The 25,317-nt window shown below is 39.2% G+C and overlaps 1 protein-coding gene across 17 annotated transcripts in view; it reads left to right on the top strand.

The window, feature by feature from the left end:
* The window catches only part of LOC115253893 (protein muscleblind), a 1,330,915-nt gene that overhangs the window by 209,427 nt on the left and 1,096,171 nt on the right, over positions 1–25,317 (top strand). For 2 of the 17 annotated variants that reach the window (XM_062860503.1, XM_062860504.1), the window contains exon 1: positions 17,038–18,812. The exons of 8 other annotated variants lie outside the window; for them this stretch is intronic. The gene's annotated coding sequence lies outside the window, so the exon portion shown is untranslated. Of the gene's footprint in view, positions 1–17,029; positions 18,813–25,317 lie in introns of those variants that run through there. 7 more of the 17 variants (XM_062860493.1, XM_062860491.1, XM_062860490.1 and 4 more) reach the window with 7 other exon arrangements.

Genomic DNA, 25,317 nt, shown 5'->3' with positions numbered 1-25,317 from the left:
TTACATTGATAAAAAGTTGGTTAGCAATCAAACCACCAAACAGCATTCTTTATCTGAGACAAATGTTCCATTTGGATAACGTGCCTCTGGAGCCGGGTTTCCGATGTTTATACAAATGAGTTTACATACTCTTTGGAGCCATACAACTAAAAATTTTGTCTTCATGGTGGGTGGCTATGTTCATGGTAGAACAAGTTAAGAAAATGAACAAAAACATTAGAAAAACTGTGCAAGAGCAACAATTAAAAAGGGCAATAAAAGGTTTGCCGGGTCAGCTAGTAATAGATAAAATAAAAATAAAATAAATCGTATTCATACGGTCGACTGCTTCTGAGAACCAGGCTCTTATTCATTGGGGACGATACGCCAATAAGAAGCAGTAGTACATTAACCTTATCACACAAATTAAACCCTTCTTTCCACTGCGTCACAGCCAGCCCTGTTCTACCACCGTGAGCTAATCCTGCACAGATTCGCGAAGAAAGGAAGAAAATTGAAGCAAAGGCTCAAGCACTAATAAAGACATGCCACAGCAGCGCGCAGCGGATGATGAAAACATATGATAACGACACGGGTTAAGAAAACGCTGCCGATGAGCCTGCTACACAACTCGCCGTCGATTCGTCGTTTGTTATTCCAGGGAGTCGCTTATCAGAACGAGGGGGGCCTGCTGCTGCTACTACCGCCGCCGACGATGTCGCTTTTCACTTTCTAATTTAAATTTCAGGCGCCCCTCCAAACCATAACCGGTGGTAGGTTTGATTCCGTTGGAGGGCGGAGGTGAAATTTGCGAGTACGAAGAGCAAGCAAAGGATCCGGTGTATAGTAGTGAAAATTTTCTAATGCCACCCGTGTCGTCGTTCTTCGATACAGACACAAAGTTAGGTGACGATACATCTATGAGAACCCTATGTAGCAAAAACCGCGCTGCCGTCCTTGGCCGTGGAAAGAGCGAAGATGACAACTACGGAAATTTGGGTACGTAATCACAGGAATTTAGCATGTTTATGGAAGGATTATCAGAAAATCGGATGAAAGTATTAGGCGATAATGGATAAAAACTTCTCAGATGTTCCACTTGTTTAGCTTCGGTGGAACGTGGGAGAGCACGTGGCTTTAGCCGAATAAAGACATGTTATGCTTTACGATATCAATGACTACCGAATTTTACGAAACCAATTTTGGGAAACGAGCGTTGACTACTAAACAGCAGGAATCAAGGCTACGATTAACAATGCTTGCAGATGGGTGTACAGATATCCATTAGCCTGGTACACGGCTTATATGGGAAAATACAAAAAATGGAAAAACTCAAGTTCCTGTATGCTTTTTGAGTTCCACTTTGGTCCCATATCAACTGTGCAAAATTTCAGATCGATCGACAAAACTATATTTTAGCGCCCGCCATTCTTAGTTTTTCATACGATTTACTATGGGGAAATATTACTCCTGCAAAGAAAAATCGCTAGGAGTCACCCCTAGATCCCAAAAAATAAGTCGATGAATAATTTCTGTAGAAAATTTCACTAGGAATCAGACCTCTGAAGACAGTAAATCGATGCGACGTTCGTGGAAAAAGTTATTATTTAGGCTTCACCCGATCGATAAAATAACGAGATTTTATTATTTATTGTTATTCCTTACATGTTAAACAGCGTTTGCATGCCATTCGGTTTTCAGTCAATAACTTTTTTCACATGCCTCAGATCGCTTTGCGGTCTTTGGAGGGTTGGCTCCTCGTAAAATTTCATCCATCGATTTATTTTTAGGGGTTAAGGGGCAACCTGTGGTGATTTTTCTTTGAAAAAGTGATTTTCCCCATACTAAATCGTATGAAAACTTAAAATGGCTGGCGCTAAAATATAGTTTCTCCGATCGATCTGAAATTTTGCACAGATGATATGGAACCAAAATGGAACTCAAAAAGTGTACAGGAGTAAAACGTCTTTTTGTGTCCCACGCTAATATCCATCTATTCTGTTCTACATCCTAGTTGTTAGTTGCTAGGTGTGCAATTGTAGGTCACACAATTTCACAGATCGAAAAAGGAGTGTAAAATTCTTTGACATATGATGCACATAATTGGAGCGTGAGATATCACAGATGAAGTTTACATGTCATCTATATATATAAAAGTCAATGTATGTAAGTTTGTATGTTTGTATGTTTGTATGTTTGTATGTATGTATGTATGTATGTTCCAGCATAACTCCGGAATGCCTCAACCATTTTCAACCAAATTTGGTAAACACATTTGTTAAATTAAGGAGGTGGTTATAAGGGTTTTGGAATTCAAGATGGCGGCTTGGGTTCCAAGATGGCGGCCAAAACGTCAGAAGATATGCTAAATAACGGTAAATCTTCTACGAATACTATGCAATATGGGTATCTATCGATCGGGCTTGATGAGTAGAAGTCAAAAATCAATATCCGACGCCATTTTGGAATCCAAGATGGCGGCCCTTAATCCAAGATGGCAGACCATAATCCAAGATGGCGGCCATGGAATGGTGGTTTGAGCTATGATCCCATGCAATATGGGTATCTATCGATCGGGCATGATGAGTAGAAGTCAAAAATCAATATCCGACGCCATTTTGGAATCCAATATGGCGGACTATAAATCCAACATGGCGGTCCGTAATCCAAGATGGCGGCCATGAAATGGTAGTTTGAACTATGATATCATGCAATATGAGTATCTATCGATCGGGCTTGACGAGTAGAAGTCATATCTATTTTTGACGCCATTTTGAAATACAAGATGGCGGACTATAATTCAAGATGGCGGCCATGGAATGGTGGTTTGAGCTATGATCCCATTCAATATGGGTATCTATCAATCGGGCTTGATGAGTAGAAGTCAAAAATATATATTTGACGCCATTTTGGAATCCAAGATGGCGGACCATAATCCAAGATGGCGGACCATAATCCAAGATGGCAGCCATGGAATGGTGGTTTGAGCGATTATACCATGCAATATGGGTATCTATCAATCGGGCTTGATGAGTAGAAGTCAAAAATAGATATTTGACGCCATATTGGAATCCAAGATGGCGGACCATAATCCAAGATGGCAGCCATGGAATGGTGGTTTGAGCGATTATACCATGCAATATGGGTATCTATCAATCGGGCTTGACGAGTAGAAGTCAAAAAGAGATATTTGACGCCATTTTGGAATCCAAGATGGCGGACCATAATCCAAGATGGCAGCCATGGAATGGTGGTTTGAGCTGTGATCCCATGCAATATGGGTATCTATCGATCGGGCATGATGAGTACAAGTCAAAAAAAGATATTTGACGCCATTTTGGAATCCAAGATGGCGGACTATAATCCAAGATGGCGGTCATGGAATGGTGGTTTAAGCGATTATACCAAGCAATATGGGTATCTATCGATCGGGCTTGATGAGTAGAAGTCAAAAATAGATATTGGACGCCATATTTGAATCCAAGATGGCGGACCATAATACAAGATGGCATCCATGGAATGGTGGTTTGACCTATGATACCATGCAATATGGGTATCTATCAATCGGGCTTGACGAGTAGAAGTCAAAAATAGATATTGAAGCCATTTTGAAATCCAAGATGGTGGACCATAATCCAAGATGGTGGCCATGGAATGGTGGTTTGAGCTATGATGCCATGTAATATGGGTATCTATCGATCGGGCTTGATGAGTAGAAGTCAAAAATAGATATTTGACGCCATATTTGAATCCAAGATGGCGGACCATAATCCAAGATGGCATCCATGGAATGGTGGTTTGACCTATGATACCATGCAATATGGGTATCTATCAATCGGGCTTGACGAGTAGAAGTCAAAAATAGATATTGAAGCCATTTTGAAATCCAAGATGGTGGACCATAATCCAAGATGGTGGCCATGGAATGGTGGTTTGAGCTATGATGCCATGCAATATGGGTATCTATCGATCGGGCTTGATGAGTAGAAGTCAAAAATCAATATCCGACGCCATTTTGAAATCCAATATGGCGGACCATAATCCAAGATGGCAGCCATGGAATGGTGGTTTGAGCTATGATACCATGCAATATGGGTATCTATCAATCAGGCTTGACGAGTAGAAGTCAAAAATATACATTTGACGCCATTTTGGTATCCAATATGGTGGACCATAATCCAAGATGGCGGCCATGGAATGGTGGTTTGAGCTATGATACCATGCAATATGGGTATCTATCAATTAGGCTTGACGAGTAGAAGTCAAAAATATACATTTGACGCCATTTTGGAATCCAAGATGGCGGACCATAATCCAAGATGGCGGCCATGGAATGGTGGTTTGAGCTATGATACCATGCAATAAGGGTATCTATCGATCGGGCTTCATAAGTAGAAGTCAAAAATAGATATTTGACGCCATTTTGAAATCCAAGATGGCGGACTATAATCCTAGATGGCGGCCATGGAATGGTGGTTTGAACTATGATATCTATCGATCGGGCTTATGAGTCAAAAATCAAAAACCGACGCCATTTTGAAATCCAATATGGCGGATTAATAATTCAAGATGGCGGACCATAATCCAATATGGCGGCCATGGAATGGTGGTTTGATCTATTATATCATGCAATACGGGTATCTGTTGATCGGCTTGACAAGTAGAACTCAAAAATAGATATATGACGCCATTTTGAAATCCAAGATAGCAGACCATAATCCAATATGGCGGCCATGGAATGGTTGTTTGAGCTATTATACCATGCAGTATGGGTGTCCATCGATCGGGCTTAATGGTAGAAATCAAAAATCATATATGACGCCATTTTGAAATTCAAGATGGCGCACTATAAATTCAAGATGGCCAACCATAATCCAAGTTAGCAGCCATGAGCTATGATATCATGCAATATGGATATCAATCGATTGGGCTGGATGCGAAGAAGTCAAAAATCGACATTTGACGCCATTTTGAAATTCATGATGGCGGACTATAAATCCAAGATGGCGGCCATAAGCTGATACCATCACCATGCAATATGGGTCGATCGGGCTTGATGTGTAGAAGTCAAAAATAGAAAGCAGCGGCAGAAAGCCGCCGATGTTCCGAAAGTCCGATGCGCCGTGTTTGCGTCGATTCGCTTCTAGGCGAACAGCAGATCCAAGCATTTGCCCGGTAGAATGCGAACAGAGGTGTTATCCCTTTTTTAAGTCCGACGAGCGTAAGCGAGTCGGACAGCATACGTTTACACGTTGTAACGCAAACCTATTTCTACTGATTGAGATTTAAAACCACGGCTCCGCAATTCGATAGGTCATAGAGCACGCTACGAAAACTTATTTGAAACGTTCATGTTTTGTTTTTGTAACATTTATCTATGGAACCTGAGATCTACCTGAACCTTTAACACTTTCTCAAAGTGCCGGAAAAATCGTGAAAGCACATGATTAAGCTTTAATTTATTTTGACAGAGCAAACCATGAAGAATCATCATTTACATTGAAATATATGTAACTAATAAACCTAGCAAATGCCATGTGACAAAGATGAGAAACCAAAATAAAATTCCAGTTATGGAATAGAACTTGACTTACCTCTATTCAGCTTAGTGTTTTTCTTTTTAAGATAGATACTGTTTTTTGTAGATTGTGTGGAAAACACAATGGCACTCTATGCCGTAGAAACGTATCAGTAGATTTAATGTTTAGTGCTTCGGATTTCTGGATTTTTGGCAGTATTTTAATATGGCTTTTATGTCACCTGGAATCTCTTTATTTTCAGCATGATCTTGCGGAACACCGGCATGTATACCCATTCAGCTATATGGGACTTCGCATTTTCTCCAGTTTCCCTCAATAAATAAACCCGAGCAAAGCCGGGCAATTCAGCTAGTATTTTGTAAAAGTCAGAAAATATCATGTAAACTTCCATTATATGTCATGTAATTCAGTATAACTCTGAGTGTTTACATGACATATAATACAATTTTACATGATATATCATGTAAACCATCATAACACTAAGTTTACATGACTAAAGTGGAGTTTACATGACGTATAAATCGCATTATTTTTATCTGTGTTGATAAGCAACTTTTATACTTTTACTTTTCACTCTCATCGAAAAATAAATAACCCATTTCTGACTATTTCCAAGTCAAACTTAGTTCCCTTCTAACAACTGTTGAAGTTATAAAATTTCTTTCTATAGAGCACTCTCCTGAAACCCCCAGTACATTCCTGAAACTCTTTAAGACCTTCCGAATCATCCTAACCTCCTGAAACCGCCTGAGAATCCCTGAAACACCTCTTAGTAGACCCTCTAAAACATCCTAGCTGCGGCACTGGAGAACCCATGAACACTCCCTAGAGCCACTTGAGAGCCATTTAATCCCAGAATGCCTCGAACTTTCACTGCGACCACTGGAACACCAGTGGAAGTACTTCTGGAAGCCTCTTGCATCTTCCTAAAACTCATAGAAACTTTCTAGCGATACCTGATACACACCTAAAACCCCCTGAGATTTGCTGAGATAACCCAAAAACGCCTCTGGAAACCCCTTGAACCCACGTCAGACTCACCAAAACGCTCTAGAAACCCCCAAGAGCCCTTGAAACGCTTCTGATACCTCAAGACTGTACTGTACTGTGAGATGGTTCGAGTGCCGTATTTAACCCTCTAATACCCAAATTTTTGATTTTGATCTAAATATCATTTTTCGTCATCTAAAATCGATTTAAGCAGGTTTTGTAAGATGTTTTTTTTTAATTTTCAATTTTGTAAATTTTAGTTTTTGATTTTTCTAATTTTTATTTTTGAACATCCCCCCACTTTTATATTTTTCCTGGAAGCCTATTCAGGGAACGGATATTTTGAGACGAAAATATTTTGAGATTTTATGACTATTGTTGAAATATTAATATTTTAATTTTTTTTCATTGAAAATTTTGTTTTCCGTGTAATTTTAAGGAAAATAATTTTAGAGTGTATTCGACTCTCTTAAACTGTTTTACTATGATAGAATGATTTGGGAAAAAATTAAAATATGTTAATTGTAGCGATCATAATAATAATCAAAATAATCAATGACTTCTGAAAGGTGACTAAAACATCAATTTTTCAATGATTTTTTAAAATGTAAATACGTTTTAAAAGACACCAAAAACCATTTTGAGATATACAGAACAGTCCTAAACATTTGCCAAAAATATAAAAAAAATTGATCGTTCACGAAACAAAAATTACAAAAATGCTCAAACTATACCCCGTCTAAAAGCAGGACTGGGTATTAGAGAGTAAACTGGAAACAATTATTTACACCTTAACTATTAGTTTTAGCTATATGCTGTCTTCGGGCAAGTTTCTTTATATTTTCTGAAAATTTTTCAATAATGTGAAATTAGGGTGGTCCAAATGGTTTGGATCACAATGTCAACTTTTTGTTGTATCCATATAGAGCATTAAAATGATCTACAAAGATGAAATGCAATTAATTCTAAACATCTTTGCAGAACAAACCATTTTAATATCTCTGCTAATTTTGAAGATATTAGTTTTTAAAGAAAAAAATAGGGTGACACACTGACACCTGAAAAACAGGTTTTATTTTGATAATTTTTTGTACATTGATTTCTCGTACAAATGTTGTTCCAAGCAGTTTTATTGCGTTTAATATGCAACTTTTTTTTTCAAATACAGCAAAGCTCTATATTTTCAATTTAAAAAGTTATTCATGGTTTTCCTCTAAAAATGGCCTGTTTTTGATACAAAATATCCCAGAATGGTGCAAACCGATATCAAATCCTTAAGCCTTGTTTTTTGTTTAAAGCGAATAATTTAATTTTGAAAATATGTAATTTTTCATAGGAAAAGGGCATGAAGTTATAGAAAAAAAAACCGAAAAAAGAGAATTGGGTGTAGTATTAGGGACATTTCATAATGATTTTTTTTTTTGTTTTTAACCACTTAACCTAATTTTACAGGCCTTTTGTCCTCTAGGGCACTACGTGAGCGATTTCAATTGGCAGCTACACTTGTACTTTGTAAGCACCTAAATGTATTCTATTATGTCCACGGTAGAATGATGAGCGCGATGATGTTGTTTTTGTGACCGTTGTTCCTCAGGGGAAGAACAACTGTCGAAAAATTGCAAGTGCCGGGGCTGAGATCGAACCCATGATCATCCGCTTATGAAGCGAACGTGTGCTTCTCAGGTTCAGTTTCTGAAGTTCCAGTCTTCACTACCTTCATTTCGGTGCCGCATTCGGGTGTCAGCTTGCTTTGTCACATTCATGCGCTACCGTTACCTCTTAAACACAACACGAGCGGTAAAACGAAGATCAATAATCATAAACAAAGATCAAATCAATGTCGTCTGACACGATGACATTTGTCTAATTCTAGCTTTTCGCATGGATTTCAGCCAATTTCGATTATGAATGTTAATATTAGTTCATTCTTGCTTGTTGAGTTGAATACGACATACATATGGCCAACACAGCTCTCATTGTGGAAGAAGACAGGAATAACAAAAGCCGAACCGTCTCCCGAAGCCGCAATCGTGGTCAAGGGGCCGTTCATAAACCACGCAGACTTTTTGGGGGGAGGGGGGGTCTAGCAAAAGTCTACGCTCCATACAAATTTCAAAAATTGTGTATGGTCAAAAGCAGTGTCGCGAAGCATCAGCGTACAAGTCACAACAAAGCTGATAAACACCAAACTTGTATCACCCTCTCTCTGCGGTTTCTGATTCGCTCTCTCTACAGATGCTAACACCAGAAAAGACAGAATCCCATCATAGTCATCCGGTCACCCTTGTTTTGCTACAATCATCCTGACTTGGATACGGCTCATGTGAGTGTCATGACTCTCTCCGTCGCCTCAAGCAGATGCACGCGCAACAGCATGTAAAACTATGCATGTGTATTATCACAAGCACGGTACTACGTCATAAATCCTATTCGTTTTGCATAGCTCAGTTTAAACGCACACATTGAGCGCACCACGCAGTTCGCCCTGGCTACGACAAACGCTCTCATTTCGCCCGTTATGCATCGTTGCTCAGAGAGATTGATTCTCTAGCAACCCGCCTGAAGCATACTCAGCAACTGCTATCGCTGCAAAGCTGCGAAGGGTGGAACCCACAACATGTTTGTCATTCCAGGCATGACATCATGACATGCTATCTGGTTCGTATCACCTTGGGAAGGGTGACTCCAGAAAGCGGTTCAAGTGATTGTCTCGTGATGGTCGCGATTATTCGCAAGACTGGTCAAAAGTGTACGAGGGGGGGGGGGGGGGGGTTGTTCTGAGATTGCAAAATTTTGGTCTACGTGGTTTATGAACAGCCCCCAATTGCATTCGTTTGACATTTTTGTTTCGTACGGTAGTTTGAATGCTTGTGTTGCGAATGTCGAAGACAAAGGCAGCCGAACATCGACGAAAAGGTGTCAATGACTGTGATCTCTAACAAGACTGGCTGTGGGTGATTGAGTCTAGATTTGAAAAAATGACATTTTCAGCGCTACCTTTAAATAATAAATGAATTATTGATTCTGGGGTGGGAGGTCTTGCCTTAATTGGAGTTAGAAGGCGTTTCAAAGTATTTCAGAGGCCTCCCGAGAGTTTCGGGGGGTTTCAGGAAGGTTTCCGAGTGCGTTCCAAGAGGTTTATCAGAAGCATTTAGAGGCATTTCAAGAGCTCAACAAGCAAACTTCTAGGTCGTTTCAGGGAAGTTTCAGGAACCTTTTAAGAATGTGAAGTTTTCATACCAGCACTATTCTAAGGCCTTCAAAGTACTCCGAAGTTTATATCATAAATCCACCTTATTGGCTACAAGATAACTTTACTCCAACTCCGACCGTATACTAGGGCACTATCTTCGTCGGTCTTATGCAGTGGTGCGAAGTGTCAGTATCAACCGACATTTAAAGCTGAAATTGAGAATGGTAACCACTCATTTTTCCATTTACTATCGGAATATCAATTGAATAGCCTCTGATCATTCAATTGACATCAGCTCCAGCCTCAGTCAAGGCACATATCATTCAATTGAGCCCCAGCTAGAAGCATAAATGTGTGGTGTTGTAGGTTCCAAGCTTTTACCATCGTTGATGACGTCAAACCCGACATCAACCTATCATTCACCTATTTTTATTTTGGCCACCAAACCCAACTTAGACCCAATACTTGATTGATGTTGGTCCAACAGTGGCCCAACATTCGATAAAAATTGACCCGACTTTGACCCGACATTCGACATTTTTTCAGTCTGGCGGAATTTTGCGGGGTTTTTCGTGTTTCGAGTTAAGCTACTCATTCGAGTGACAATCTATTCAATTGACAAGGATTCGCTTCTCATTTGATAGGTGCTCTGATTGAATGAAATCGTTTTGAACATAACTAGAAGAAAAAATGACTGAACAGATTGGTTGGTTAGTGTTCAAATGAATGAATTGAATTTTTGCAACACTGGTCTTATGAATGCGACAGATATTTTTCCAGTTTCCCCGAACGTGTGGATCGCAGATCTTCTTCAACCACGTGCAGCCAGCGCGTTCAGGGTGTCCCACGATGTCACCGAACTCTATCTGGTTCCCTGCTGAATAGTGTTTTCGCTATTTTTTCCTCCAACATTCGCACGGGGTACCCAGCCCATTGCAGTCTGCCGTATTTTACGTTTCACAATATCCGCATCTTTATGCACTCGGTACAACTCGTCATTCAAGCGTCTGCGCTACACTCCATTTTCTTGTTACTTGTCCGCATCACTTTGCGCTCAAAAATTCCGAGAGCTTTTCAGTCTATCTCCTCTAACGTCCACGCCTCGTGATCGTAGAGGGCAACCGGAAGAATCAGCGTCTTATATAGAGCGAATTTCGTCATTGTCACATGTCACAAGTGTTCCAAGGTAAACAAATTATTCAACAGCTTCAAACACATCCCCATCAATCACTACTTCAGCACTAACTAGGCCTGCCTCTGTCTCTACCCGCTATCATATACTTCGCCTTGGTAGAAGTAATTGTCAACCCTATCCTCGCTGTTTCTCTCTTCAAAGGAGCATAAGCTTTCTCCACTGCCCTACTATCGATGCCGAAGAGATCAATATCGTCCGCAATGCAAAGAAGCATGTGCGACCGTATGCATGCCAGACCTCCTAATCGCTCCTTCGACTGCAATGTTGAACAGCTAATTTGAAAGAGCATCAGTATGCTTCACTCCATCCAAGGTCACACTCGAGGTAGATACTTTAGCTGCGATCCGAATATGTACTTGATTTTGATCCATCCAGCGTTGCGCGTATCAGCCTAATTAGTTTCACCGGAAAACCATGTTCTGACATTATCTGCCAATGCACATCTCTTTTCAGTGAATTGTATGCTGCATTAAAGTCAATGCACACTCATTCCTGAATTGCCTGTTCGGCACTTTCTTGACGAAAATAGAACAGCAGAACTATTTCGGTAGCTTCGGTAATCGATTTTACTGAGACTCAGTACACCATCTGTCAATACCGGGTGCAAAAGGTAAACAATGCAGTATAGCTGTATTCAGCTGTTCTATTTTCATCAAAAAATTACCGAACACGGTATTCCAAATTAAGTGTGTGCATAGATGGTAAATCTGCAAGTTATTTTCCCGAAATTTATAAAGGATCATCCACAGGCTAAACATTTGATCCGTCGTTGATCGGCCCTCACGAAAGCCAGCCTGGTATTCATTAACAAAGGACTCCTCAAGAGGTCTCAGTATGTTGAACTGGACTCGCGACAGTATCTTAATACAAAATTTAAAAGGGGAAACCCTTCTGAAATTGGCACACTCTAGTCTATGTCCTTGTAGATTGGGCATATGAAACCATCCAACCAGCTGGTTGGCAATTCTCCATCATCCCAAACTTACTTACTTCCAGTCCTGAGCAGCGAGCACCCATGGTGGTGCAGAGGGCCGAATTGAAAGATCTCCATCCTGGGCGATTGCCAGCCATCCCCATGACCTGCAGCCAGGTCAAATTTCTGTTTCTGTTGCAGTGCTGCGATGTCATGCTGTATTCCATTCCAATCTAACGCTTGTTTGCAGATTTTGTTCCCGCTCCTGCGTAGAGTGTGGCCAACCCACCTTCACTTTCACTCCAGAATTTTTGTCGCTATCAGCTTTTAATGACATCGATGATAAAGCTCCACGATGGAGATCCAATTGTGAGGTCACCATGCACGAATAATATATCGTAGGCATCTTTTGATGAAGACCTGTAGTCATTAAGTGTTCTCCGCTGATACACACCAAGTTTCACTGGCACAGATTTTACGTAAGAGTTGAAAATTCGGATTTTGGTGTATCGACTAATCTGGTTGTTTTTCCATACATTTCTTAAACTCGCAAAGGCAGCCCTCGCCTTTTTGATCCGTGCACCTACAGTATGACCCATAAAAAATGCGGCATTCCATTTTTTGCGGAATTTGATGGTTTTTAATGAAATAATCATAATGAATTGAACTTTTTTGGATTAGGATACAATAAGGAGGTCATTGTCATACAAGATCTCTAAAATTGTTGTCAAAATATTCATTGGTTATGTACAGTATCGGACATTAAAAATGCACCAAAGCTGTTTTCCCATTCAAACTAGTCAACTTTGGATTTCCATATCTCAGTTATGTCTCAACCGATTGTTTTCATTTTTCTGTGACGAACTACAAAACATTTCAATTTTTTTAAAACTATTGAAAAAGTTCAGTGATAACTATTGGTACAAAAGTTACAGATAGGTTGAATTTTGACAATAAAAATGCACCAAGACAAAAAATTATGTAGTCAAAAATGCTTGCATAAAACCTCCACATATCGTTCCCGTCCATACTATTCTGCACTTAAGCAATCACACTGTCTGCGTGCTGTCATTTTTTTACTGCGGTGGATTCGTTATTTTGCTGCTCTTCCTACTCTGTACCGCTCCCTGTTGAGCCGGATACCAGCCACTAGCATTTGACTTCTGGCGGTATCTGGCTGGCATTCTGGCCAACACACGATCGCATAAGCTGTTGAATAGAATGCAGAAGTGGAGGCGATATGCATACACTTTACACGCGGAGCATGTACGCATATGACCTTCACTTTAGCGTCCTATTCTACATCATGTGCGACTTCGTGTTGGTTGGAGAGTTGAGAAGGAGAGCGTCCTCACAAGTTCCTACCTTCCATGGATCAAGCGATGACAATGACCGGCAGCTAAGAGTTATGTGCTTAGCTGGTAGTGCAGCCTGAGCACTGTAACCCTTCTGACTTCAACCAGATTGAGGAGGTACGTCCCGAGCATCCGTTCACCAAAGAGGTATGGCTCAAACCGCGTATGTTCTGGCATCGCGGCATCCTGGCTGAGTATGAAATGCTGTATCATGTCAGTTATACTTAAACAGGCAGCCCCATCAACGCGATGTAGGCAGCGCAGCCCCGGCAAGGTAGCCTGCTGAATACCTTTAAACTGTTTTGGGGCGGCATGTCAGTCTCGACAAAAATAAAACACTATTTATTTTATCTTGTCCGACGTTTCTGTCCATTTGGGACCTTCTTCAAGGACTCAATAGTTACAGTGTTCTTGTCCAGTCTGGTTCGGTAGAACCACCTGTACCATTGGACCTCGCAATATTACGAGCAACTGGATACTGTGGAAGTTGGATATTCCGTGAAATATAAATGACCTTCAATAGATTTTGAAGTTTGGGTTACAATACCAACAAACTGTATTATGCCGTAATTGTAATGCTCGTGGAATAGACTAAAGAATGCTTATAGAGTGCACAAATATAACGCTTTTGGTATATTCGTGGGATATTTGAAACTATCCAAACTATTCTGGACCTTCTATGTCTGCAGGCTCTATTCTTGTTTCTCTTCACTCAATCGGCATTATCCTTTCACGATCGTGTCTGTTGTACCTCATAATAATACACCAGACAATCTATGTGTTACTTTTTGCGTATCCACTGCCATACAGATTCTCCGAAATGTATTTTGAAGTAAGGGTCGCAATATCTGTTAATCTTAGGTTTTTTTTTATTGTAGCGAATGGTCGTGGATTATAATCTACTTTTGGAGTCCCAGAGTGCAATTCTGATAGCTTTTCAACATTCACTTAGTGATCTAGGCCGTTCAAATTATTCCGGAATCCAGACCTTCAAAGTCTACAGGCTCTACTTTTGTTTATCTTTTCTTTATCGGTGTAATTCTTTCACGATTGTTTCTGATATACCTCAAGATATCACGAGTATCACTTTGTGTTTTTATATATGCGTCCACTGGCATACAAATGATCTTCATGGTATTTTTAAGTAGGGATTGCATATGTATATCTTGGCACATTTTAGTTGTAGCCAATGTTCGCGGAATACATTCGACGCTATTATTGGATCCTCAGATTAACTAATAACTGTGAAATATGCACTTGGTGGTACAGGTCATCCAAACTATTTTGGAATAAAGACGTTCGAGGTCTGCAGACTCTATTCTTGATTTTCTTTATACTTTTAGTGTGATTCTTTCACGATTGAATCATTTGAGGAGCCCAGATGCAAAGGGGTGTAAGTGACCATTTTGTCGATTTTGACCTGATCATATGAAAAAAAAAATTGTTCATATTTCCAGCTTTAAAAACTTTTTAAATATTATTTTTATGATGGGTAGAAAAATTATAATAAATCGGAAAATTTTTATTGGTTTTAAAACGCCATACGAAAAATTGGTTAAAAACTTTAAACCTCATTTACTCGAAAGTGGGTATTTGTCACTTACACCCCTTTGCTTCTAAGCTCCCCCCAACCCCTCCCCCCTCACCCTTTTAACTTTTTCGTTTAAAACAATTGTGCCTCATAATAGGATCGCGTTGCATTGTTCGAAGGAAAAAGTGAAAAGTGACGCGTGTTTGGGGCAGTTGCGATGGGGATCGCGATCGGGTTTCATTTTTCGAAGGGATAAAAATGGATGCACACTTGGTAGCAAACAGTATTGCATAAAATTGAAGGAGTTAAGGAGTGGATGCGGTCATCCGACGACATGGAACTGGGTGAGATCATTCCGATTTTTTTTTACATACTAGAAGAAGTTGGGGTAATTTTGCCAATGCGTTTTCATTAGGACTCCTGGAGGCTGTAATATCTGCAAATAAATCTTGTAGCTCTGGTGCATGCCGAATATTGAAGCGATAACATGTTAGAAGAAAGTGATTGCAGTTCACAACTATCATTGAGCAAATTTAAAATAATTGGCTTAATTACCTCAACGGCTGTCGATCACAGGTAACATGGGACTACTCTTAGTAAAATACATATTTCGAAATTAGCTATCTAAGCTTGAAAGTTTATTCTCCCTATACTCTTAGTTCAATACTCTGGGAAACGCGCGACTAATTCCATGAGTCGGTCGATTTTCTCGGTAGTGAGATGGGGACGCGAATATTGAATGCGAAATCAGTAGCGCGCGATAACTTTCGTGGAAAAGTCAGTTTTCACGGTTGTGTAAACGATCAATGCTCTGACGCGTTTAATATAGAATGATCGTTGACTTATGTGCATTACCCTTACTACCGCGACCAAATAAATCTTAATCGGGATGAAAACCGCGGCGTGCATTTCCATATATCTAGTGGATCATATCGCCTACCAAAGGTGGCTCCAAGATCCCCATCTTACCCTACTAACAAAAACCCCTTCTCGAGACAACTGTAGGGATGCTGTGGATCCCACGGTTTCTAGTAACAACGGTTGTCGAACTAACATTGCTTCCCCTTTCCCGATGATCGTAAGGACGTGGTCGGCGCCGTTATTAACTAAAATATTGAACTCTCGAATTGTGCTCATTGAGAGTGTGTAGCTAATCCCAAGCACCATTCGTTGGATCTCTGTGCAACTTCGATTTTTCTGGTCAATCACGGAGTAGCAACTACGATGTGTACACACTCAAAACAGATTCTCGGGCTCGGCAAAATCGCGCACAGCCGTCTGCTCAGCAAAATCTTTATCTGGTATCTCAGCAAAAAGTGACGATTGTTAGCTGATTCTCAGCAAAACGATTGCCGACTATCAGCAATGAACTGTCAAAATTGCCGAGATCCCGGCAAAATGATTGTTTGCTGATTGCTCGGCTGTGCGAATCTCGGCAAAAGTTTGAAAAAATGCTGATATCCCGGCAATCTGAATTAAGTGTGTACGGTTATCTTTGCTAAAACAATTGTGCCTCATGATATAACGGGTACCTGTTTGTGATGCTCCTTATTTTGGAGTATGGGTTGCAATATCTGTATATTTAAGCATTTTTAATTATAGCGAATGTATACGAGATAATGAAATAAATATATTGGATGGTAGTTTCTCAAAACAACTAGTTATTAACATTTGAGAGGATTTGACCATTTAAAAAAAATCAACTAGATCCTAAATAATATTTCTGTGTTAATCAATGAGTACATATAATTTTTCAAGCAAGTTTGTAGCATTCAACGAAACTAGCCTTACGGAATGTTTCGCTCGTATGAAAATTAAAGTATTATTCAAGGGGTTAAAACCCGTACACATTTGTAGCTCCAAATGTGGGACTGCCTCATAGTCATCAAAACATATTCCACACTTCGCATGTGTTCGATGCACTAGCCCACGTTTTCCACTAAACATTTTCCCTAGATTCGTGTTTTCCTTCCCGTGAAAATCAGTCTCGCACTTTGAGGGCCCCCTCGTTATGGCAAACATGTTCCACACAGCAGGAACGTGCGCGCGCGCGTGTCTGTGTTTTATAGCAACTATACCCACACGTGGTTCCATTGTGTTCAATACAAAGGAAAATGCTCTCGCGCAACGACTCTCTCGCTATCAGATGCGAGCGGCTCTCCAACCAACAACTCGCAGTGCCACTTTATTATGGATAAATTTTATTATATCGCGCTCGTGCTACGACGAAGGCTGCTGCTGGCTGGCCGTATCCACTTATACACACTCGTGCTCTTTCGCCGTGGTTCGGCTGGAAACGAATTGCAGTTGGTTCGGGCTGGCTCTGGCCACTGGACTGTGATTGGTATCGTACCGGTGAGAGGATTTGAGCGAATTCGCGATTCACGCGCGTCCGTCTGGGTGAGTGCCTTTTACGATATTAGATATCGCTTTCGAAATGGGAGAAACGTGTGTGCTGCCCGACGACGTGTGCGATTGGAGCTTGGAGTGACGACGACGATCAAACCAGCGAGACTTTTTGCGCTCAGTTATAAATTTAGAGTTTTCTGTCCGAATCAGTCTACGAGCGACAACGTTTAAGGAAGGTCGCGCTGTTTCGCATCCCCGCAGAAATTTTTGCCGCTTATTGCTTATTAATGTAAATCCGGTGAATTATATATATACTACTATATATTACACATATATAACCTCTCTCTTACCGCATTCAAGAAATAGAAGGAAGTAAATATTTACTATTCTAACCAGGAGGAAAAACTAGCCACTGCAAAGAAGCGAGAAAATCGAAAAAAAACGCTAGAAGTGTCGGCCGCCGAGGAAATCACACTAAGTCGCGTTAAGTTGTGGAAAAGAAGAAAATCCGGAAAATCTTTGCTTCGAAATCGTTCCGAGTAGTGTCGGGTAAAAGAAGAAAAAAAGTAAGGAAAAATCGTGACGAAGCCGAAAAAGTTCAGTGTGTTGTCTCCAACTAGCGGAAAAGAGGAAACAAAATAAACGCTCCATCTTTGCTCTGAAAACGCCGAAAAAAGCGATCACGATTTTTGCGCAAAGTTCGCGAAGAAGCCGCTTAGTCGATTCGATTTATTTGTTTCCCTCCCTCGAAATCTGAGTAATCCGAGTATTTTCGTTCAGCTTCCGTTTATCTTCGAGACAGCGTGTAGCTTTGCGCGTATCAATACTCACTAGTGATACACATCTAAACGCATAGACAAATAGACTTGCCTGAGTGGAAACAATAGATACACAAGTATAGTTCGCGATCGCTTGCACTGGACACCTTCAGCTGTTCGTGTGGTCATCGTAACGTCTTCGTCTCCCACACTCGCCGTCTCCGTCTACTTGACACACGAGGCATTTCGCCGACAAGTGGAAGGTCGAAGAGGTTGAAGACGAGCAATAAAAGATTCTAATAAGCAATTAACAACCGCTAGAAAACCAAATTGGACTCCTCCAAGCAGCGTGAATTGAAAGTTAAAATTCGCGGCTAATAGTGGATTCTCCTCTTAGTTTTCCCCTTCAGGGCAGTAAAACTCAGTTCGAGAAAAAAAAGAAGTGTTATTAACCAGTGTTGGTTCGCCGAGCAAGAAGTAATCCTCGGAAAGAGTGTTTCGCATTTTTCGACAGCGAGTGAAGAAAAAATTCTCATGAAAATTCATCAAAAGTAACGAAAGTTTGCCACCGTCGTAAATCTCCGAAAGGCCCACCAGCCATCGAGCGCATCGAAAGGCGAAGCACAAGTAGTAGTAGCAGCAGCGGAAGAAAAATCATCGTCTTACTGCTCTCTCTCTCGCGTCGTAGGCAGCTCGAAAGAATCAGTGTGTGAAAAATTATTCCAATCAATTTCCCGAGAAAATCGTAAATATTTCAAAGAGGCATCCGCGAACCGCGTAGAAAGTGTGACGAGCAGATTGGGTACCGAAAAGAAAAAAGAGAAGGGAAAAAAGAAGGCAAAATAGCAAGTGTGCGGAAGAAGCAAAGCTCCAGTGTCAACACAACGGGACCCGCAGCAGATCAAGGAAGAGCATCGCCCGTCGTGGTACCAGTGCTGGAGTCACCCTCGCCCATTGTCACCAGATTGACCAGATTCATCGGAACCGGTGGAAACGGCGAAAATTGTAGGTGTGTTGTTTATTATCCGCTAGATATGCTCATTTATTATCTGACTTGATGATCTGCTCCAGTTTCGTTTCTTTTTATCGTTGAAAATTGTATGGTGCCGACCGGCTACAAAAGAGCTTATGAATTTTCCATGAGAGGTGCTTATTAACGAGAGGAAAGTTTTTCGCCAAGTTACCCATTGGTCAATGGAAGGTTGTTTGAAAAAAAAGTAGGCAGATGTCAAGCTGAACGTATTTCTTGCAAATATTCAGTTAGCTTGTATTTCAACAGCTGACTTTGGCGAAAGATACTATTGCAGTGCAAATCGTATTTAAACAACTATTGATGTTATTGATTTGTTTAGTAGGTTCGGTATATTTTTTTGGTATTCAATCATAAATAAAACCAAAAAATAGTTATAGGGTACTGGTTCCCTTATTAAGCATGTGGCTCCCATTTTCATCCTACGAAAAACAAGGAATTGAAGCGTTGTTTGTTTTGTTTCATTTTTTTGTATTTTTTGTTAGAAGTGAGCACGTATGAAAACAAAAAGAACGGAACCAATCGGTGCTGTAATCGCTTGTTTTCGAATAGGATGAATATGGGAGCATGAGATTACTGATGGCACACATACCCTACTCGTGTCACAGCATAACTGTCAAACTGTCTTTCTTTGACATCACATGTTTGATTTTGTAAAAAAAAACACAATCATAAAAGTTATCTACAATCATCATCCTTCTGTAGCTCATGCTTAATTTGAAAACTTTTTTTTTTCAACATGAAACCTGGTAGAAGTGTGTTAAACAAAAACAATGTGATCTTCAAAATGCGAAGTTGAGAAGCAGTCTCTGGCTCAAATAATATGAATAGCTTGAAACAGACCACCTTCTTCAGTGTAATATAATCATTGGCGTAACTAGAGGGGGGGCCAGGGGGGCCAGGCCCCCCCCAGAATCCGCCAGGCCCCCCCCCCCAGAAATTTTTCATGACTTAATATATGGAAATTAGAAAAAATCTGAAAACCACTGTCGTGGTGACAAACATAGATCTACATTCTCAATTTAGTTGAAAATCGGAGTTTTCGACTAGCGAAGTTGGATTTTTCTCCAAATCCGTGCGTCGGAGCTAACTTCGGAAGTGGTGCGCTGTATAGCAAACAGCTATACAGTGCACCACTTCCGAAGTTAGGTCCGACGCACGGATTTGGAGAAAAATCCAACTTCGCTAGTCGAAAATTCCGGGTTTCAACTGCATGTACAGTAATAGAAATTTATTTGGCATAATATGTGTTTAAATTGGCAGTTATTGGAGACAATTCTCGGCTTGTCACTCTTTACAAGATCATTGTCCAAAACGGTCTATGCAATTAGATAGTTTTGTTTGGAAATATTATATAATCAGAATTATGTAAAAAGCAATACTTTGTACATCTTCTTTTTTAAATCGCTGAGAAATTAAATCTAAATGATAATTTCCAGGAATTCTTGGATGGGTATCTTTAAGAATCTTTGAATTTTCTAGCAGCACTACTGCAAAATATGGTTAAGTGATTCTTTATGGAAATCAAATATCATGTGGGAAAAAACTCTGGTTGAATTTGCAATGGAATTCCAGCAAAAGTTTGTGAATTCCTAGTGAGAATAGATGTAGGTAGCTGAAGCGTTAACGCGAGTGTATTCATTAAAACCATGCTGGAGGTGATTTCTAGTCGGTCACTATTAATTTCTTTTATTTTGTGGGCCAGGGGTATTTTTGCGTCTATCAAACAATGCACAAATTCAAATGGTCATTGAGGAAGTTTTAATATATTTAAAAGCTGGTGCTGCAAGATGTAATCGTAAGTTTGAAGGTATTCATGATTGGACTTGTAAAAGACTTGGTATTCATCCCCCTCTAGTTACGCCAATGTTGATGATTCATTCAATGTTTCAATTTATGTAAATAAACCTAAATTATTGAATACGGATGGCACGCTTGAAATTTTTTTTTCTTCAAAACAAAGATAAACATTTGTCAAACTCTACGGTCTGATAATATTGGTTGATAGTTACTGTAATTGACTAACATATTCACTAAAGAAAAGTTAAAAAGTCACTGGATACGATTCTTACACGAATGTTATTTAATTTCGCTTGGGACTGTCCATTTAATTTGTAAGGCAATTTTCTCGAAATTTCGACACCCTTCCCAACTATGATTTTTTGTATGAAAACCTTAATATTTCATATGGCTCTTAAGATTTTTCCAGACCACCTTTCTCCCCATAAACCTTTACGTAATTTATAGACGGTACCTTAAGGAAAAAATCTACTTTAGTATAAAAGAAATCGACTTCGTCATATGCGCTAATTTCCGTCATATCAGATGTAAAATACCCAATGATTACAGATAGTTCAACTTGCCTTTACCAATGGCTCATCAGATGGGAACAAAAACATGTAGACTATCAATAACCTGCCCCTATAGCACAAGAAATCGAATAATTAAGTGAAATTCCACGTTTCAATTTCACTCCACATTCAGAATTCGAGAGACAATTATTCAACCTTATTAATTTAAGGACATTATAGTTATTTCACAATATGTTTTACATGATATGGAGCCTAATTTATAAATAAGTAATTGATACCAAATAAACCATGATGCATTAGGCGAGGTGCGAGAAAAAATCGATCCATATTGGTAGGTGTGTAGTTAGACAGTCAATTAGATAAAAAAACCCCACACAGGAAGTAAAATTCATGGTGCAATGATTATATAGGTAAAGGGCGAACACGATGAAATTGCCACACAGAAAATATTGTATAACTTTTGATTGCGTTCGTCAAAATAGCTAATTTTTCGACCATGAATAGTATATTATGTGTAGCTAATACCATACAATTTTCATTAAAATCGGTTGAGTATTGGCGCATATATTGTCGATATCATAAAATGAGATTTTAGAAAATTTGTGCACCCATTTCAAAAAATTACTTAGGCTATAACTTTTTTGTTACCTCATCAAAACGTTTGAAAATTTCACTCGATATTCTTAACATAGTATCAATTAAGTGGTAAAAATTTGATCGAAATCGGTTCAGTACTTTTTCTAGTAAATATCCAAAGCTCAAATCGCTTCAAGGTAAATTTTAGGTACTTTTTGAACATTTTTAGTTCCGCGTGCACTATTTTGACTGTAGAACTGGTAACACTGTCCCGATTTTTATAAAACTTTGACAGTGTAAAATTGTGTTGTGTTAAACTGTTTACAGTGAAAATTTCAGCCATTTTTGTTGAGTACTTTCAAAGTAAGAGCAGTTTGAATTTCACTATACCAAAAACCACATCTGCATATTGTGACATAGTGCGACATATATGGCTATAACTTTTTAACGGTATGATCAAATTGAATGAAATGTTGACAAACTACTTCTACATACATACTTTACGTACATAAAACTTTTCATTGAAATCGGTTCAGTATTTTTGGCGCCAGCGTTGAAACGGCAAGAAAGTGATATTTTCCAAAATGTTTGTTTGTACAAGATTCTCAAGTGGCAATTTCATTGTTTCGACGATATCTCTGCCAATACTCAACCGATTTTAATGAAAATTTTATGGTATTAGCTACACATAATATACTATCCATGGTAAAAAAATTAGCTATTTTGGCGAACGCAATCAAAAGTTATACAATATTTTCTGTGTGGAAATTTTATCGTGTTCATCCTTTCATCAAAAGTTTTCAAACGAGTACAAATTATAAACGAAGAGGAATTTTTCAAGAAATTTCGGACATACATATTTTGGTAACATATTTTGAAACACATAATACTTCAAATTTATTTTATTTTATTTTTATTTTTTATAGCTCCTAGTGAAATGATAACCGTCATGAGCGATGATAATTTTCCTGATCTAGGTAAAAGAAAATCGGGTTAAGTACTGTTCCTTTCACTTCCAACTAAATATTTGCATACTTTGCAGGCCCGTGCACAGAAAGAGTGAAAAGGGAGGGGTTTTGAATATTTTCGACAAAAGGCGGAGGGACGCCTAGTATATTAAAAAAGGGAACAGGGAGGGGTTCAACCCTCAAAACCCCTCCCTTGGGCACGGGCTTGATCCTTTGGCAGATACGTATTTCGACCTCAACTGAAAGGTCGTCTTCAGTGTCTCATTGATCCGACTTTCCTGATATAGTTCGGAATTTCGACTGGTTATGCTGAATACTGCTTTTTAATCTTTTTCGATTTTTTGGTGTCATCCTCAGGAACTCTAAAATAAGATTTTTTTGTTTATTATATGTAATAACAAACTTTACCATTTAAAACCGATGCTTCGTGCAGTATGTCCTGCTGAAAAAAGGTTGTTCAGTGGGTTGTCCTGCAGAGTGTTTTAATAGAACACACGCTGGACGAACCAGCTGTGATAATTGGTAAAACTTTTTATATTAATTAATTATGGTCAAAATAATAAATAGAAAATAACCAATTCAAAAATCCTTAAGAAATGTCCCAATTGTGATTCAAACGTCGAACAAGACTAAATAGCAAATTTTGACAAGACTGAATTGACCATTTTCACAGATCAACGCAGCTACCGATCAGGAACTTGCCGTAGTTGAGTCTTTGCTTTCTAAAACGCTCGAACAAATACAATTATCTGATCAACAAACATTATTTATGATAATATTTATGAAGTAATCGATTCGACTGTTCTGCTGAAGACCCGATTTATGTTGAATTCTCCAAGGCCTTCGACAAGGTTCTTCGCGTTTTTGCCGTCGGTATGCTGAACCGACTAGTCATTCCTTCATGGATCATCACCTGGAAGAATTCGTATCTGTTCTCCTGGACGGCTTTCGTCAAGATCCGTGATTCCAGATCCGATGATTTTAGTATTCCTTCTGGTGTATGTAGCACAAAGAATCCTCTCATGACCTCTTATTTTCATTTTTTATATAAACAACGTGTATCACCATCAGCAAACATCCTAAGACAACTCTAAGTAACGACTCAGCGATGGAGGCAGCCTTGATATGTTTTCTGAAGGACATCAAGCTGTTCTCTACAATTTTAATCAAGAATCAGTTAGGAAACGAACATTAAAATAGGCCTCGACGAATGAATTTCAAACTCTTGTAAAGCTATATCTTTTGATGACAAGGATTTACTACAAAAGCGACAGCCAAATACGACAGCAATGGAATAATATGCTGTTAAACTATCGGGTGGAGCCGTTTTGGCTTCTACCCTCTATTATCTTATTTCACTTGAAATCTGTAAAAATGTACTCCTTAAGATCCATCTACCACTAGGAATCAGTCGAAGGCTGAAAATCTCTCTAATAAAGGTAAAACAAAATAATGGCCATTTAAATGATTATGGACCGCTTTGAGAAACTTTAGATGGTCCAATTTGCATTGAATAACTTCTTCTTCTTGGCGTAACGTCCTCATTGGGACAAAGCCTGCTTCTCAGCTTAGTGTTCTATGAGCACTTCCACAGTTATTAACTGAGAGCTTCCTCTGCCAATGACCATTTTTTTGCATGCGTATATCGTGTGGCAGGCACGAAGATACTCTATGCCCAAGGAAGTCAAGGAAATTTCCTTTACGAAAAGATCCTGGACCGACCGGGAATCGAACCCGTCACCCTCAGCATGGTCATGCTGAATACCCGTGCGTTTACCGCCTCGGCTATATGGGCCCTTGCATTGAATAACATTGCATGTTAATATTTTTGAAGGGATTTTAATGAAAAAAAAATAATCAGAAAATATCTAATGAAGCTCATCAAATTACCCTCAACAAACGTAAAGAAAATGTTAGAACGTTAAACTATTTGTCTTTCAGAAACTGTTGGAAGTTGTTCGAGATGAACTACAATGCTGACTCGATTTTGTCAGGTTTATGCGGTAAATTTCCTGTAGCTTTTTCTCTCAGAATTCCTATTCAAAACTCTTCAGGAATTCGTGGTTTAATTCCTTCAGAAATTCTTGCTAATACTCCTGCAGGATTACTTCAGGATATATCCAGAAATTTCTTCAATAATTCCCAGTGATGTCAATATGTTATCGAGGTTACTCCAAGTTACTTACTGCGTAACCAGCTCTTGAGATCAAAACAACATTTTTGAACGACTACGAGTACGAGCGATAATTCAGATATTTCACTAACTAGTGCTACGAAATTCCTCAAAACATTATTTAGAAAATCTTGCATGGACTGCTTCGAAAATTCCTGCATGAATTTCTTCAGTAATCTTAAAGTAATTCGTTCAAAAATTGTTCAAAAAAAGATTCGTTCGGAAACTCATTGAAGGATTGATCTAGAAATAACTCCAGTCATTACTTCCGAAAATCTTATAGGGAATTTTGAAATCATTCTGCCTGGAATGCCTTCAGAGGTTATATGAGAATTCTTCCAGGAATCCTTCCAGGGATTTCTTAAGAAAATTCATAGTTTCCTTTACAATTTAGATGGGATTCTTTCAGTAGTGGTTTTTAAGTATTTTTTCAGAAATTCGTACAGGTATTCCTT

This window comes from Aedes albopictus, chromosome 3 (assembly GCF_035046485.1).
Source record: "Aedes albopictus strain Foshan chromosome 3, AalbF5, whole genome shotgun sequence".
NCBI classification, from domain to species: Eukaryota; Metazoa; Arthropoda; class Insecta; order Diptera; family Culicidae; genus Aedes; species Aedes albopictus.
The sequence above is the reverse complement of the archived record's forward strand: the minus strand, read 5'-3'. Positions and strand labels throughout refer to the sequence as shown.